Below are 6,071 nucleotides of genomic sequence, written 5' to 3' on the forward strand. Positions count from 1 at the left end.
TGGACTTCAAGCTTCCAGGACCTGGGGGTTGTGGGGTGTCTGCTGTTGAAGCCCCCAGGCTGTGGGGCTACATCGGGAACCCCTCTCTTTCTCATCATGACACAAGATGGATGAGGTTAGAAGAAATGGAGGAAGGCAGACTTGGAAGGATCCTCTGTGTTCTAAGTCAACGGAGTAATGGACAGGTTCATCCAGAGAACAGCAGAGAGAGCTCAGGGCACAAGAGTCACATGACCAGACACACCGGTTATTGTTATGGGAATTTGACCTGTTTCGGCCAATGACATTTGGGGTGACTAGCTCCATGGTCATGGTTTTCTCTGGATACTTGACCTGATAAAACTGAGAAGGAGCCTGGTGGTGGTGGTGCATGCTTTTAATCCCAACACTCAGGAGGCCAGCCAGGTGAGTTCCAGGACAGGCTCCAAAGTTACAGAGAAACCCTGTCTCAAAAAACCAAAACCAAACACATACACACACAAAACAAAAACCAAAACCGAGGAGGGAGCTGGGGAACAAGCCCGGCAGTCAGTCCTTATCATCCGTGGGCAGAACGGCAGGACAACCGCAGCTGGGTCAGCAGTGGCTCTACCTTGTTCTGTATTCGTTATTCTGTTTTTCCATTGCGTTCCTTAATAAGTTATTGACCAGACTTTGTGGGTTCTCACTTCTCACTGCATGTGGATTTGCTGAAGGAAGAGGAGGCAGGAGCATCATGAGTTCGAGGGCAGCCTTGTCTTGTTCCTGCTCCGGCCACGAGAAAGACAGATAGAGAGATATATAGATTGAGAGAGAGAGAGAGAGAGAGAGAGAGAGAGAGAGAGAGAGCGCTGACATGAGCTCACTTCTCAGTTTTATCCACATATCCAGAGAAAACCACGCCCATAGGGCTAGTCATTCCAAATGATCGAATACCCATAACAGTTTATATTTACCTCCTTACCTATAGTGCTGCTATGGAACCCAACAGAACCTTGCACACAGTGGCATTCTACCACTGAATTGAAGTTTCCACACAACCCCTTGTCTTTTTGAGGTAGGATATTCTGATGTAGCCTGGGCTAGCCTTGAACTTGAAATCCTCTCAGTCTTACAGACCTGCACGACCACACCCAACCTGGACATCCACTTTAATGTTGATTTACTTTGTATTGAAAGTATGGCTTTCAGGGAACCCAGGTGCATGGCTGAGTGAATTTTTAATCTGATTTTATTGAGGTGTTATGCTGTAGTGGAATTCTCTCACCTGCTGAGTGCACGGCTCTGTGACTTGGCCAGGTGGGAATGTAGGAGAGCCCTGAGCCTATCGAGGTCATGCTGTCCCTATGCCCCTCCCCAGTGCCGCTTCCAGCAAATTGTCTTGGGCCTCTTTGGTCTGCTTTCTTCTTTCTTTCATACCAGATTGGCGAACATTTCCTGCAGTTCTGTAAAATGGTAAAATGCATTTTCATACACCATATACAGCTTTCAAGAATACCAGTGGAGTAGTGTGTGTGCTCTTTCTGGGGGCAGACGATGCCCCCCATGTGGATAAGGGACCGTGTTTGCTCACCCCGCTGCTGCTTGGCATTTGGGTGGCTTGCAGACATGATCATTGCTTGCAAAGCTACTGTGAACATTCATGTCCAAATCTTCATGCCACCATTTTCTTTTCTCTTGCGCCCCATGGCAGATGTCTCTCTAACCTTGGCGTGTGTGTGGGTGCACATGTGGAGACCAGAGGGCAAACGTGGGTGCTCTTCCTCAAGACGCCATCTACCAGGCCTATTTTTAAAGTTTATTTATTTTTGTTAAGTGTTTTGCCTGTGTGGATGCATGCACCACAGGCATACCTGGAGCCCACGGAGATCAGAAGGGGACATTGGGTCTCCCAGGACTGGAGACACAGGAGTTATAGTCGTGAGCACTGTTGGATGTTAAGAATTAAGCCTGAGTCTACTGCAAGTGCTCTTCCCCACTGGGCCATCTTTCTAAGCCCTCCACCTTGCCTTTTGAGATAGGATTTCTCGCTGGCCTGATCTCACTGATTTGGCTGGTCTGGCAGACCAGCAAGCCCCCAAACATCCTCTAGTCTCTGCCTGCCCGGCACTGGGGTTACAACGCATCTGACCTTTACACGAGTTCTTGGGGTGGGGGATGCAGGTCAGGTCCTCATGTTAGCTCCAGAAACACTTTACCTTCCCAGCCCTGACTTTCTAAGGGACCGCTATTTACTTTTTTCTTTTTCTTTTTTTTTTTCAAGACAGGGTTTCCCTCTATATCCCTGGCTTCTCTGGAACTCGCACTATAGACAAGGCTGGCTTCAAACTCACAGAGTTTTGCCTGCTTCTGCCTTCTGAGTGCTGAGATTAAAGGCGCGTGCTACCATGCCCTGCTTGGGATTGCTATTTTAAACTTGCTTGTGACCAGGGCAGCTGCATCCCACAGTGGTTCCCATTCAGATCTGTGAGCTGTGATGGCCCTGGTTGTGTGTCGGGGGGCGGGGAGTAAGGATGGTTGGGGGTTTGTACAACTATGTTATCCTTCCCTATTTTCATCAGCAGATACTGCACTTATTGAAAGAGCAGCGGCTTTGTGTGCGCTCTGAAGCCGAGTACCTTCGCAGAGGCAGGCAGTGTACAGCTGCACCCGCCCGCTTTTTGTCCTCTTTCTTTGTTTTTGTTTTTTGTCTTGAGATGTCTCATGTAATCCAGGTTGGCCTCAAAACTGGATTCATGAATCCTCTTGACCCTGATTCCTGGGCGCTGGGAAGACTGGTGTGACTACTGTGCGCTGCTGGCTCCTGGGCGCTGGGAGGACTGGTGTGACTACTGTGCGCTGCTGGCTCCTGGGCGCTGGGAGGACTGGTGTGACTACTGTGTTCTGCTGGCTCCTGAGCACTGGGAGGACTGGTGTGACTACTGTGCGCTGCTGGCTCCTGGGCGCTGGGAGGACTGGTGTGACTACTATGTTCTGCTGGCTCCTGGGCGCTGGGAGGACTGGTGTGACTACTGTGCGCTGCTGGCTCCTGGGCGCTGGGAGGACTGGTGTGACTACTATGTTCTGCTGGCTCCTGGACGCTGGGAGGACTGGTGTGACTACTGTGGTCTGTTCACCCTCTTGTTTCCTTAGAGCATTTTCAAAGAGCAGAGGGTTTTGATTTTGGTAAAGATCTGTTTTATTTTCTGTGATTTGGTCTTTTTTTTCTTTTCCTTTTTTATGTTTAGAAAATTTTAGCTTTGCACAGGGCCACAGATGGTTACTTCTCCCACCAAGAAGCCTTGAAACCCCAAATGAGGTCATGTGACACTGGTCTTTCTGTTCGGAAATCCAGTTGATGCAAGCCACATTTTTTCTTTAAAGAGTTGGCGTTTTCCTACCACTGCACTGCCATGACACTTCTGTCAAGAATCCACCAGCCTGCGTGTAGAGACTGGCCTCTGAATCCCGGTTCTGTTTCCCTGACCTATGGTCTTCCTCGCACAAACAAGAAATCACCTCTGCTATGCCAGCCGCCTGAGGCTGACTAGCAATCATCACAGTCCTCCAACCTCACCCTCCCCTACACGCACGCTGCCGTTCTTCATGTGTGTGATGTTTACGTGCGTGTGATGTTGGGAGTCATCCTCCATCACTCTTCCACCTGATCACTGAGGCAAGGCCTCTCAATCAAACCCTGAGCTCACTGGTCTCAGCAGCCGGCCTACTCTGGGATCCTGTCTCCACCTTCTGTGGCTGAAACTGCAGGTGGACTGTCACGCCCACCTGGTATTTAAATGGGCTCTGGGACCCAAGCTCCCATCCTCATGCTGTCCTATGACAAGTGCTTTAACTGTGAAACCATCTCCTTACCCCTACTCTTATTTCTAATTTGAAAAACGTGTTAGGTCTTCTCATTCCAGAACCACTTGAGAATTAGCCGGCAGTTTTTACTGGGATTGGGCTGACTCTGCAAATGTAAAAACTGTAGCAGACACCTTAGTGGTGAGTCTTCATTACACCTGAAACTCGCCTCTTGAATGCTCCGTAGCTTTTAGGATGGCTTCTTTGCTGTCTTGGATTGATCCTACAGCGTTGATTTTGTGAAGGGGGTGCTATTCTAAACGTGGTACTTAATATTTAAAGTTCTCCTACTTTTTGCTGCTGTTGGTTCTGGACTCCTCACTGTTCTGACCCTCCCCCACCACCCCATCTTATGGCAATGGCTGGGATGATCGACAGTTTGTGCCGACTGAACATGCTTAAGGCAGATGGGTTCTTCCCCTTCTCCTTGGTTTGACTCTGTCAGGTCTGCATTTTCCCCAGAGTGAGACATGATGTGGGCAAGGCAGAACAAGCTCCGGGGCTCATACCTTGCTGGGGAACGAGGCCTTTGGTGGCGCTTTCCAAGCACGCACATGGACCGCTGCTGTGCCCGCCAGGTTTCTTCAGATACAGAAAGATTCCACTCGGGGTTGTGGGCTATGGAGGCTGAGAAGTCCCCTGACCTGATGATCCCAGGCTGGGGTGCCGAGAGAGCCAGGGAGTCCCCAGCATGGACTCCTGAGCATGTCTGGAGGGAGATCTGAGCTCCAGGGATGCTCGGGGCAGGTGACATAGAACAAACCCATCCTGTTTCTCTCCCTTCTTCCTTAGGCATCCAAAGGCCAGGATGATACACACTGGTAGAGGGAATGGCCACCTGCTTCATCAGCACCAGATGTGAATACCGAGCTCACAGGTGACAGCCTCCTAGATGCACTAGATGGCACATCTAATCTGCTGCCTACACAGCTCAAGAGCAAATGTGAATGCCCACCCTCACACCACCAACCCAGAGGAGGACGTGTCCCCGATGCCAGGCCTCCACTCCAGGTAGTGCCCGCTGGCACTGTGGCCATACTGCCGCCTTACCTAATTACAGCTGCTCTGCCCATTCCTGGTCTTGCCAGCAGAGCCACACGAAGTACTATTGTCGCCTGGCGTCTGCTCTCCACGCAGAACGTCTACAGATGTGCCCATATTGGGGCTGTGAAGACAGGCTGTTATTCCCTTGGCTGGCTGGTACCAAATCCTGGGAGCACACCACATCAACTGCCGAGAGACAGCTGGGTTGTCTCCCATGCAGGGCACCAGGCTGGGCCGTTTGGGAGCCGCACAGAGCTGAGAGTTGACAAGAATCTCTCTCTCCGAGTCACGGAGTTTGACTCAGATCCCAGCTGTGCCGGCAGGCAAATGACTCAATCTCTCGGAGCCACGGTTTCCTCTTCCATGAAGTCGGCACAGAAAGCAGCAGTTCCTCAGAGGGATGAGGCATGAACAACACAGCCCATCTGCTGTGACCGTGCACGCCAGCAGCAGAACTGTCACAGTGAGTAAAGGGGGCAGTTCTGAGGGTGGGTGCTGGGGTCAGTCCTGGACTGGCCTTACAGAGCTGTTAGAAGCCACCCCAGCAACATTTTTTTTTTTATTTTACATTTACTCTGTCTGTGTGTGTGTGTGTGTGTGTGTGTGTGTGTGTGTGTGTGTATGTGTCTGAGTGGGTGTGTGTATCTCTATGTGTTTGTCTCTGTGTGTGTGCGCGTGTGTTTGTATGTGTATGTGTGCATGTGTGTGTGTTTGTGTGTGTGTGCGTGCATGTGTGTGTATGTGTGTGCGCTTGTATGTGTGTGCATGCATGTGTATGTTGTGTCTTCATGCTTGTGTGATTGCACTCATGTGGAGATTAAAGGGGGAGTCTGTTTTTTCCCTCTACTAGATAAATGCCAGGAGTCACTCTGTTGCTCAGGGTTAGTGGAGAGTGCCATACTGGTCATATCATCTTGCCTACTCTGGTACATGATATTTAGAGACCAATAACCTTTCCGGCATTACCAAGCTAGGTATGGCTGTGGAATACATGGGAAGGCTTTCATCTCCAAAGTCTCTCTGGCCATATCTCACGGGTGAGGTGCAACAAAGGCTCCAAGGGCCCTGCTTACCAAACACTGCCTGCTAGCCTCAAGGCTCCAGCCCACGGAGGGGCTCAGGTGCATAGCTTTCCGGGTTTTCTCTCCCCACAGCCCAGAGTGCACAGCAACCCCACCCTGTCCTCACGAGGGTGTCAGGAAGCT

General features: G+C 50.7%; 1 long non-coding RNA gene across 2 annotated transcripts; it reads right to left on the reverse strand.

Annotated features, from left to right (window-relative positions):
• Positions 1-358: 358 nt before the first annotated feature.
• LOC125415887 (uncharacterized) lies at positions 359-5,322 on the reverse strand. 2 transcript variants are annotated; one of them, XR_015003157.2, is made up of 3 exons: positions 4,873-5,269; positions 1,247-1,424; positions 359-744 (listed from the first exon to the last, which is right to left on the reverse strand). It is a non-coding gene; the product is annotated as an uncharacterized LOC125415887 (long non-coding RNA). The 2 variants fall into 2 exon arrangements; XR_015003158.2 differs by lacking the exon at positions 1,247-1,424 and having other exon boundaries at positions 4,873-5,322.
• Positions 5,323-6,071: the final 749 nt, after the last annotated feature.

Source organism: Myodes glareolus, chromosome 7, assembly GCF_982192425.1.
Source record: "Myodes glareolus chromosome 7, mMyoGla1.1, whole genome shotgun sequence".
In the NCBI taxonomy this organism is placed as follows: domain Eukaryota; kingdom Metazoa; phylum Chordata; class Mammalia; order Rodentia; family Cricetidae; genus Myodes; species Myodes glareolus.